Source organism: Pteronotus mesoamericanus, unplaced genomic scaffold, assembly GCF_021234165.1.
Source record: "Pteronotus mesoamericanus isolate MK-2021 breed Mesoamerican mustached bat unplaced genomic scaffold, CSHL_Meso_final contig_33, whole genome shotgun sequence".
In the NCBI taxonomy this organism is placed as follows: domain Eukaryota; kingdom Metazoa; phylum Chordata; class Mammalia; order Chiroptera; family Mormoopidae; genus Pteronotus; species Pteronotus mesoamericanus.
In genome coordinates, this window is record NW_026555135.1 from 2676264 (window position 1) to 2687529 (window position 11266).

The following is an 11266-nucleotide window of genomic DNA, read 5'->3' on the forward strand; positions in this document are numbered from 1 at the left end:
CAGTGGCATATAGGAACTGAAGTGTCTGGTGTCAAGGCGGGAGCTGGGGGCAGCTTTCTCCCAAACCGGCAGGCAGAGGCCATACGCCTTTCTGAGTCCTCCCTTTACAGAGCCACGGAGCTGGCAGGCAGGTGCCGTATGTGAGACCCCATCAATCTGGCTAACACTGTTTGCCTTGGCCTGGAGATTTCCCTGAGACTCCATTTCCCCCCAACTTATGGGCCTACCCAAACTGTTAACTGTGTGACTTTTCCATATGAATGTCTGGTCTTGGCTCATGCTTCACAACTTCCCTAATCCTATGAAACAAGCAACAGCCAGCCTCAGTGAACCCCTAGCCCCTGTCCCTCTTGCTAATTGACTCCAGGCCTGGCACTAGGAGCAGCCAGCCTAGATTCACAGCTTGGCTTCGCCTGGGAATCTCCAAGCCCAGCACAAGTAGCAGCCATCTCGGGTTGCTTTGTAGCTCATACAGGGTGGGGCCCCTGACAGAACACAGGGGCGGGGGCTGACCATGGCCTGCACCACCTGGCAAACCCCAGGGCCAGTGCACCCAGTGGGTAGCTGCAGACCACGTCAGCATCACCACCCTGCTGCACAGCTGACCCTCCACGGAGGGTGGAGGTTGGTGGTCAGTGGTCATAGTCGGTCCTTGCAGCTGACTTGCATGGGTAAATATTACCCATTGACCTGACAACAGCAACCCAGGCTCAACTGCAAGAGGAGGGTGGACTCAGCCCACATGAAGGGCACATCTTGAGTACCCAGCTTGGATGATAGGGAAGGCTGTGCCGCTGGATTCTACAGGACACCTACTACATTAGGCCACACTACCAAGACAGGGAGTCATGGCAGCTCTACCTAATATATAGAAACAAACACAGGGAGGCTGCCAAAAGAAGGATACAAAGAAACATAGCCCAAGTGAAATAACAGATAAAAACTCCAGAAAAAGAACTAAACAAAATGGAGATAAGTAATCTATCAGATGCAGAGTTCTAAACACTGGTTATAAGGATCCTCAAGAAACTTAGCGAGGATATCAACAGCATAAAAAAGATCCAGTCAGAAATGAAGGATACACTAATTGAAATAATAATTTACAGGGCAACTACAGAGTGGATGAAGTCAAGAATCAAATCAATGATTTGGAACATAAGGGAAAAAAGGAATCCAAAAGAAAGAGGATAGTATTAAGCAGCCTCTGGGACAATTTCAAGAAGTCCAACATTCACATCATAGCAGTGCCAGAAGGAGAAGAGAAAGCAAGAAATTGGAAATCTATTTGAAAAAATAAAGAAACGTAACCTAATTTGGTGAAGGAAATAGACATACAACTCCAGGAAGCACAGAGAGTCCCAGAAAAGATGGATGCAAAAAGGCACCCTCCAAGACACTTCATGATTAAAATGCCAAAGGTTCAGAGAATTTTAAAAGCAAAAGAAAAGCAGTTACCTACAACGGAGTTCCCATAAGACTGTCAGCTGATTTCTCAAAAGAAACTTTGGAGGCGCGAAGGGATGGGCAAGAAATACTCTGAAGTCATGAAAAATGGACCTACAGCCCAGATTGCCATACCCAGCAAAGATACCATTTAGAATTGAAGGGCAGATAAAAATGCTTCCCAAACGAGAAGAAACAAAAGGAGTTCATCATCACCAAGTCGTCATTACATGAAATGTTAAAGGAACTTAATTTAAGAAAAGATCAAAACTCCTAACAATAAAATGGCAAAAATGCATATCTATCAACAATTGAATCTAAAAAGTAAACTAAGCAAACAAGAACAGAAACAGAATCATGGATATAGAGAGCGTTTTGATGGTTGACAGATTGAGGGGAGTGGGAGAATGGGTGAAGAGTTGGGATTAAGAACAAATAGTTACAGAATAGCCACAGGAATGTAAAGTACAGTATAGGAAGTGGGGAAGCCAAAGAACTTGTTTGCATGACCCATGGACATGAACAATGGTGGGAGGATTGCCTGAGGGAGTGGGGGATGCTGGATGGAGGGGGGCAAAGGGAGAAATTGGGACAACTGTAATAGCATAATCAATAAAATATGATTAAGAAAAAGAATTCTATCTAGGATCACATCATATGGGTTGTGGAACATCACTGAGTGGGAGTTGAAGCCTTGGGTTCTATACTCCTTGTTCCTGTCAACCTTGAATAAGTCATAATTCTCTGAGTTTCTAGAGCCCCCTCCCCCATTCCATTTTTAGATAATATTTCTATCCTGTCAGCTACTTGAAGCTTTTGAAAGTGTGTAATTGGATAATCATTTTCACAGTGAAGGAGTTACTGTTAGGCACAGGGGTCCAAGGCTTGCAGATGTGGACAGGGAATAACCCCCTCCAAGATGATTTCTTGGAGTTCTTCACACTGGGTGTGTCTTTTATATATACAAACATGTATCTCCACTTTTTTCTTTTTTTTTACTATCACCTTTTATTGAAGGAAATGAGAGAATTACCTCTGTGATTTGGAAATGCTGCTAATACCATGTAAGCGTATGAAATTTTGAGATCTTAAAGTGAAGCCTTGGCTCTTCAGAAGCCTTGGCACTTCACCTTTTTTTTAAAATCAAAAATTGAAATATGTTCTATAGTTTAACTTAATATTTTTATATGCTTTGTCAGTATGTGTAAGTTAAACATTTTTAATAGCTGTATAACAGTCCATAGTAGAAGTATTTTTAATTTAACTCTATCTATTGATATGCTTGTTGTCTGTTTCTAGCTTTTCAGTCCCACAGGAGGAGTGGGTTGGGGGAGAAGGGAAAAGATGGGTTCTCAAGTGAGAGACTAGAGACCTGGGTTGCTTTTAGCTTTATTCTAATTTGTGAACTCATTCCTTTTCTAGGACTAAGTGTCTGAATCCGTCAGAGGTTTTAGATAATGCGTCCTTTTGAAATTATGAAGGCTCCTTACCCCCAGAAATGTTCACATACAAAACATTCTTTATGATTACAAAGAATATGAGTGCTATAAATCTTTTAAATCTGCCCATAAACCCCACTTTGAGAGATCTGAGGCTGCATGCATTTCTTAAAGTTTTCCTCTGACTTTAGATACCAATAAAGGCAATATCCATTTGCTGAAAAGTGGGTTAGCAGCCCTGTGTGGCACGCGTTCATTCATCCCAACCCCCGCACTTGTGGTATTTTAGGACAATTTCCCATCACTTGAACAGGCTCATGCATCAGCATGGGTGCATTTTGGGGGCTGCAGGGAGCCTCTGGCTGGCTTTAGATACCTGTGTAAACTGAGAAGTCCCTCCAGCCTGTTTTGAATGCTGCTGGGCTGCTCTCTACCTTCTTTAGGAGGTCTGAGCACCTCTCCCATCAGGACATCCATCACATTTTCCTCCTGGCTTGCAACGCCTCACACCTGCCTAGGACGGAATTGGGTCTTCCAAAATACGTGAATGCTTAGGAGAGTGGGAAAAAGATAGTTAATGTTTTTCATTTTTTGCAAATTTTAGCTGCTAATGTGTATTTGATGTTTGGTGCTTTTTAATATTTTTTTAGGAACAATCTTTTTGCTTCAGAACAACTTTAGGGAATGGAAAAAATTGCAAAGTTCTTTTGAATACACACAAGGCTGTATGTTTCTCTGGGTCCAAGTTCCTCCTCAGTTTAGAGTCCTTTCTCTTACCAAGTCTTTCTACCTTATCTCCACCTCTGGCTACTTACCTCGCCCCCTGCTCCAAACCTTGTCTCCCTGATGGAAATCACCTAGGGAAACCTCTAATATCACATTAACATATTTTGTAGAATGTAACCTGTCCCCACTGAGAGCCTTTTATGTTATTAAATAACTATTCTTAACAACTCAGCCTGAAGCACATGGGCTCAGGTGACTCCTCTGACAACAACTACCTTAAGATTAATCAACAAGGATTCTTAACCATTTCTAGTACCCTGGATCTTTTTGATAGCCTGGGGGTGTCTCAGAATAATGTTTTAAATGTGCAAGCGCATTGTTGCCTGTTAATGAGGAATTGGGAGGTGGTTGCAGGCTTATTACTAGGATGCAGGTTCAAAGATAGTTCCTTACTCTCCTTTGGGCAGGGAGACTACTTACTAATCTGGCAGTCAACCTTGGGTCCGTGTTGTGACTACTGACACTAATATTCATCCTAGGTGGGCCATAGATTCCTTTCCTCACAGTGGTTACAGGGACCCCACACCTGCATGAGCATGAAAGGAGGGAAGTTCCCAACTTCTGTGGGCAGAGACCAGGTAAATTGTTATAATTTTGGCTGGTTTGCTTGGGAGAGAAGGGATTCAGGTGCGTGATGCTTGTTAAGGAAGAATGGCAACCTTTGGGTTGTCTTGTAGACAACCCCATCCTACATTCTATCTAACCAACTTCAGACCCATCTAGAGACAAGAGTAAAGATCTCAGATTTTTTTTTTTTTTTTTTTTTTTTTGCATTGGGCCTTTGCTGCAGTAAGGCAGCTTTGACAAACTTCTGGGAAACCATTGATGAGTACTGACTAATATTCAGTGCCTGGATTTGATTTATAATGCTGTTTATAATGAAGGTGAGCCACAGGACAATGAGAAACTATTGGGACAGGCAATCTGTTATGAGCCCTGAGTATTCCTGCATGTTCATGTGAAGGCAAAACCTTGACCACTCTGGGCACTATCTTTGTGTTTTGTTCACAGTGAGCAACCTTGAGAAATGAGATTATGTCCCATCCTAAGGAGCAGATTTGTCCACTGTTCACTATAAAAGTGTTGAAGGCCCCAAGCTCAGGGTTCTTTGCCTGTTACACAACTTACCGCACATGTGGGCATCCATCTAGGCTACCCAGCATTACTTCTCTTGGGAGTCATGGGGAAATGGCACAGATATGCTCACATCACTTGCTGCACTACATATAAACAAATTCTTTGCCTCTGATTTAAGTCTTATGCCTTCTGACAGTATCCATGAAAGAATAGTAGGTCAACTTGTTAGTTTGCAGGTAGGATAAAATTCTAGGCCATAGAGTACTCTGAGAGTTTAGGTAACAAGGATGGAATCTTGACAGACATGGCTTTCTAGAAGAGAAAGTTAATGGGCCAGGTGAGGGAATATTGGAAGGTAACTTGGAAACTATGCTGCTGAGCCAGGGGTGGGGATAGTAAGAGTCCTCTGTTGTCTTACTTGTTAATGAGTATTTTGAGGCCAAGCAGCAAGAGGTAGGATTGAAACACAGTGCCCAAATGGTATGTAAGTTGTTGCTTGCTCCTCTGGACAGGAGGAAAGAATGTTTTGACAGTGGGGCAGCAAACCTGTAGGCCCAGCTGAAGACAATGTGACTGTGACTGATGAAGGGGTTCCCCAAAGGTGAAGGGACTGATTTTGACTATAAGAATATAGAGATCTGAATGAACCCAAAACAGAAGCTTGTTGAGTCCAAGAAGGTAACCACTTCTTACTGGCACAAAGCCACTCCCTCTGAGCCTTCTCCCTCTGCTGCTTAAAGGAAAGAAGCTGTGTATGCTGGGGGTTGTTGAGGAGATGTCTTTTTATAGCTCTTGAATCTAAGGATCTAAGTCACCATCATACTGAGTTCCATGGGGACAGGGTGGTCAAAAGTAGTAAGGACTGTGGGGCAGATCCACAGTGGTGTGCAGGAGGCAAAAACACCCAAAACCAAAATAGCAGCCCTTGAGCCCTAGCTGCTTGCTGGAGCCAAGAGGTACACAAAGGAAGGCAGCACTGACCGTGCAGCAGGAGTCAGAGGAGAGGAGGCCCTCCCACTGGCTGAGCTGCCCCCTGCAGGCCAGCCTCTCCCACTCTTTGAAGTTGCTACGCTCTTGCCTGAGAGAGAGTATAATCTCTTGGTGGCTGTAGCTGAGGCCTCCAACATAACTTTAAAACTGCTTGGTTTGGGTTCCATAGGGGGAAAATATGCCTGTATTCAACTGACAGGGTTTGGGCAAAGTTTGCAATGGGAAAGGAAAATTAAAATGACTTGTAGGGAAGTCTTTAAACTGATTCAACATACTGTTTTACACCTTTCACCTTAATGTGTTATCAATACCAATGATACATTTAATTGCATTGTGTTTGTAAGCCTTCCATTCAGGGACTACTGCATATAAAGAAGTGATCCCCGTCTCCTCTCTGGGTAGTCTGGTAAGAACAATATAGAATCCTAAGAAGAAATAAATGAAAATCAAACTTTAGTTGACAACTTGGTGACTGCTGGAGTATTCAGACCATTTCCTGGTACAGCGGTGCCAACATGCCCTTTGTAGGCACCAGGTACACTCTTGTAAATAGGTGGGCAGATTTTTAGACTACTGCTTAGTTATTGCTGAGACTGATCATCTGACCCATGCAAACCTCCCAACTCTGACCTAACCTCCATTTAGGGCCACTTAACACAGACTTGATAATTAACCAAAAAGAGCCCAGCAGGCTTCCTTAGTCAAATGGATATGGTATGTTCTGGGATGCAGTCAATCCAACCATCTTAGTTTTATATGAAAAAGTGGAAGCCACTCCTTTGGAGGAATTCCCCACTTGGCTGCCTGAAGCAGAGCCACTGGCTCATTTGTGCTTTTGATTTACAGAGACTTTCTCAGTCAAATGCCTGGGCCCACTTCACTGATGGTCCAGCTAAGTTAAAAGCTGCTGGTGTTCAGTGACAATTCTGGAAGACTGACTACATTAAGGGCTGATCAGCACAAAGGGCTGAATTGAAAGCTGTCACCCTTATCCCAGATAATTCCTAGGAATCAGATATATACTTTTACTGACTCTTGGGCTCTTGCCAATGGCTTAATATTCTGGTCTGTTCCTTGGAAGGCTACAGACTGTCAAAATAAAAACCCTCTTCTTTGGGGCTACAAATTAGAAATTAATTACAGCTCTTAATTGAACTGTTCAGGTCCCTCCTTTAGATGCCCACAGTGAGGGCCTTTGTTGGATGAGACCAACTGGAATCAAGTTTCTGCTGCTGGACCCTATACCACCCAGATTGCCACCATTGTTGCCTGGTTCCATCGTCATACCAGATATGGCATTACACCCACCATTGTAGCTTGGGCACAAAGTAAAGCACTTATGTTTCTGATTCAGAGGCTACTGCTTCATGCTAGACTGACTCCTGTCAAAAGTCCTGTTTGTCTAGCCTTGAGTGAGGCCACATAGCACATGCCACCCACTTGTGGCTGATTGGCTGTATCAGCCCTTTGGCTCCTTCTGGGGGCTATCTCCACTGTTGACATTTTTTCAGGTTGGTGTTTTTCTAGTTCAGTCAACTCTAGCCACACTGTTTTGGTCTTCAAACTAATCTGTTTCATGTTTTTGTTTTTGACCACCTGCAGTCTGACAGCAGTGCAACTTTAATTGCAACAGCCACTTAATGGTGAGCTGATAGTGAAGGTATTTGATGGGCCTTCCACTCTTCTATCCACAGGCATCTAGTATTGTTGTCTGTAGGAATAGCTCATTCAAAAAATATACTCAAAAGATTTCTGACTCTACCTCTCTAAATTCATCCTAATCAATACACTTTAGTAAGGCAGTTTGGTCACTAAATATGGCTATTCCCAGGAAGCAGTCACTTCCTCTTGACTGCTGTTAGGGTTTTCTGAAGAAACAGAACAAATAGCATAAGTGTGTGTGTACATAAAGAGATGTATTATAAGAAATGGGCTCATGATTATGGAGGCTGAGAAGTCCCATAATCTTGTGTGTGAGTGGGAGAACCAGGAGACCCAATTATATAGATGCAGTCTGAATCCAAAGGCCTGAGAACTAGGAGAACGGGTGGTGTAAGTTCCAGTCGAGAAGCAGAAGACTGATATTTTAACTTGCAAATAGGCAGAGAGAGTGAGCTTTCCCTTTCTCTGACTTTTGTTCTATGCTGCCCTCCAAGTTGGATGAAGCCCACCAGCATTACAGAGGGCACTCTGCTTTACCGAGAGCACCGATTCAAATAGTAATCTCATCCAGAAACACCCTCAGACACATCTAGAATACTGCTTAACTAAATATCTGGGGATGCTGTGTTCCAGTTGAGGCATAAAATTTAATTATAGTTTCTTACTGAGTAATGGTCAGAATGAGGGGTTGGGGAGTTTTGTATAGATTTATTTTGAAAATTCAGTATTCTGTTGCCATAACTGTTGCTAGGCATGATGTTTTCTTTGCTCTAACAGCATCCTCAGGCCAGCCTGGTTGCCACACCCTCCAGGTGGCACCTTAGACAAAAGGAGACCTTAAGTATTCACATTTCATTCTGGTTCAGCCACTTGGATTCTCTTGTTGGTTTGACATGGTCCTAGATATCACACTAGGAAAAAGAGTCATCCCTGGAGCCTTCATCTCAGAGGAAAATGGCTTAGTATGCCTCTCCTAAACTGTTGCAAGCTCCTTAAACTTGACCGATTGCTGGTTTTGCCACCCCGCACCAGAATGCTGAGTGCAATTTGATAGCCATTTCCTTTAACCTACTGAGAAGTCTTGGAAAATCACTTTCAGCTCCTTTATCTCTCATGCAAATCATGTCACAACTTCCAGAACCTCCCAACCCCCATTCTTGTAGCTATTACTCAGTCATCCTATGGGGTGGACAAATGCCATCTGGCTGGTGGTGTGGATATATGAAACAAGTTGGACTAATTACTTTTAGGCAATCTTTTCAAAATGAGGGCTGGTTTCAGTTATTCTGTCTGCACTGGGAGCTCTGAGGCAATGAGACTACATTAGGGACGCTGTCAACCTGTATCTCCTGAATGATATAGGTTCCATTTTGGAGTCCCCAAACATTGTAAATGGGCATCATGTGACAGGGGACCCCAAAAAATTTATTTGTGAAAAATTGTGTGTCTTAGATGTTTAAATTTCAGTCACCTTCAAAGTACTTTTAATTTGAGGCAACACACCTATAGGGATGTTGTTTTCCACTGCTTCTGATAGTTTTGAACTTTGTCAATTTTGATGGCTTTTAGTGCTTCTGCCAATTTTTTTTCACCTCTTCCACATGGGCAAAATGTTTCCCTTCGAGGATGTTTTTTATCCAGAGAAACATTAAAAAGCCACACAGAGCAAGACTGGGTGAATAGGGAGGGTGGGACATGGGAATCATGCCATTTTTTGGTTAAAAACTGCTGAACACTCAGTGCAGTGTGGGCAGGTGCACTCATAAGTCAGCCATTATAAAATGGGCAAATGCATTGAAAGCCTCCAAAAAAAAATTCACTGAAGCGAAATGCAGCCTCTCACAATGCTAGCTGGTACGCTGATGCAGATGGTTCTTAGAACACTTACTTAGTGGAGAAGCCTGTACCACAAGGGCCCCCCCCAGAAGATAATACCAGGTTTTTTGGGGGGGTTCCCCCTCATATATGTCCCAGGATACACACAGGCTATCCCTGTGGGGAAGCCAGGCATGAACTTGCCTTCCTACCTGAAAACATATCTTGCACCATAGAGAGGGTCTTAAGCAACTTTCAGGTGTTTAGGGAAGAATCACAAGAAGATTGTGTAGCCACCAGATGACTGTGGAGATGGTCCCATGGGGGATTTTCCTGGAAAGGTGACTGACTCATTTATGCACACTCTGTGGGAGCTTATCCCTATCTTAAGGGTAATTCTTAGAAATGTCGATATGGTATTTGTCCCTGACTTTAGCTGAAGCCATCAATGATACTACCTTGGCCCTGGAACACATCCAGGAGAGCTTCATTGGCCAGTATGGTTATGGGTGATAGAATACTCAACTTCCTTGTGGGCCAAGGTTGAACCTGTAATAGCAAATGCATCCTGCTGTACCTCAAGGCAGGTAGACCATGTGGCTTTCTAAGGTAAACCTTGATGGCTTATGGTGGTGTTTTTTGTTTGTTTATTTTGTGTGTGTGTATGGTTGGTGGTTTTGCCAGCTGGTTTGGCCCAGGCATTTCCTTGGGTATGATTGAGGTCATTCCTGCAGATTGGTCTCATTCTGTTTTTTGATGTTCTGTTGACAGCATCCTTAATTAAATATTGTATGAGACCATTAGAATGGATTTGATGCCCATTTTTGAAAGATTAATCAAAATTACCTAATCGGAAAATTCATGAGAAGCCATCTGTGTGAAGTTCAGTGGAGGCTAGACTAGGAGTAACTATTTTAGCATGGAGAACAGGGAGGTCCTCATACAGGAAGTGAAACGTGTTTGATTTGAGTCATGAAGTAAATCACGAGTAGGGTCAAGTGTGCCCATTTTACAGATGAGGAATATGAGGCACAGAAATTAAATAACTTGCCAAGGGCACTCAGTTAGGAAGTAGGAAGTCAGGATTGGAGCCAATATCTCTTCACTTCCAAATATGGAGGTTGCTACTAACCCTCACTGCCTCAAGTATAAAAAAGACTGAGACCATTGGTCTCAGGACAGAGGAATTGAGAGATTTTCATTAACTTTAGGTATTTTCCTAAAATTGATTTGGTGATCCACACAGTGGATGATTGTGAATTTGGAGAAGTACAGTGAAGAACCCTACGACTTTGTATAAGCTCATCTTTAAAAATGAAATATTTCAGACATAAGAATGGTTAAAAATAATAAATGAAGACCTATGAATCTACGGCCACCTTTAAAGAAATTACCAATACAATTGAAGGCCCTTGGTTATCCTTGATCATACTCTACTTCTTGCACTCTCAGAACTGCTACCCTGAATTTGGTAGTTATTATTTCTATACATTTTCTTCATACATGTGAGTCCATTTGACAACCTATGGTACTATTTTACATGTTTTAAATCTTTTTATATGGTAGGTGGTTGAGTGTCCCCAAGACCACCCCTGGGTTCAGAGATTCACTAGAAAGTGTCGCAGGACTCAGCATATAGCCCTGCTCAGTGCTAAGGTTTATGACACCAATGTAGTAAGGACACACATCGGGTCATAAAAGGAAAAGACACAGGCGAAGTATGGAGACATCCATGTGTTGGCTTCCTTATGCTCTTATTCTCATGGGGGAACACACTAAGCACACTTGCCCCCAGCAATGAAAATGCAGCATGTGTGCCATGTTTCTGCCTAGCGAACCCTTTAGAGACTCAGGACCTATAGTTTTTACTGGGAGCTGGTCATGCAGGCACCCTCTTCCTAGCATGTACCAAATTTCCAGACTCCCAGAAGGAAAACGCGTTCAGCATAAACCGTATTGTGTTCAAACAGCCTGCGCGTAAGTCTACACTTATGAATTGGAATTCTATAGGAAGAGCTGTCCTTCTCCCCCACTTATTTATTCAATTACTCATA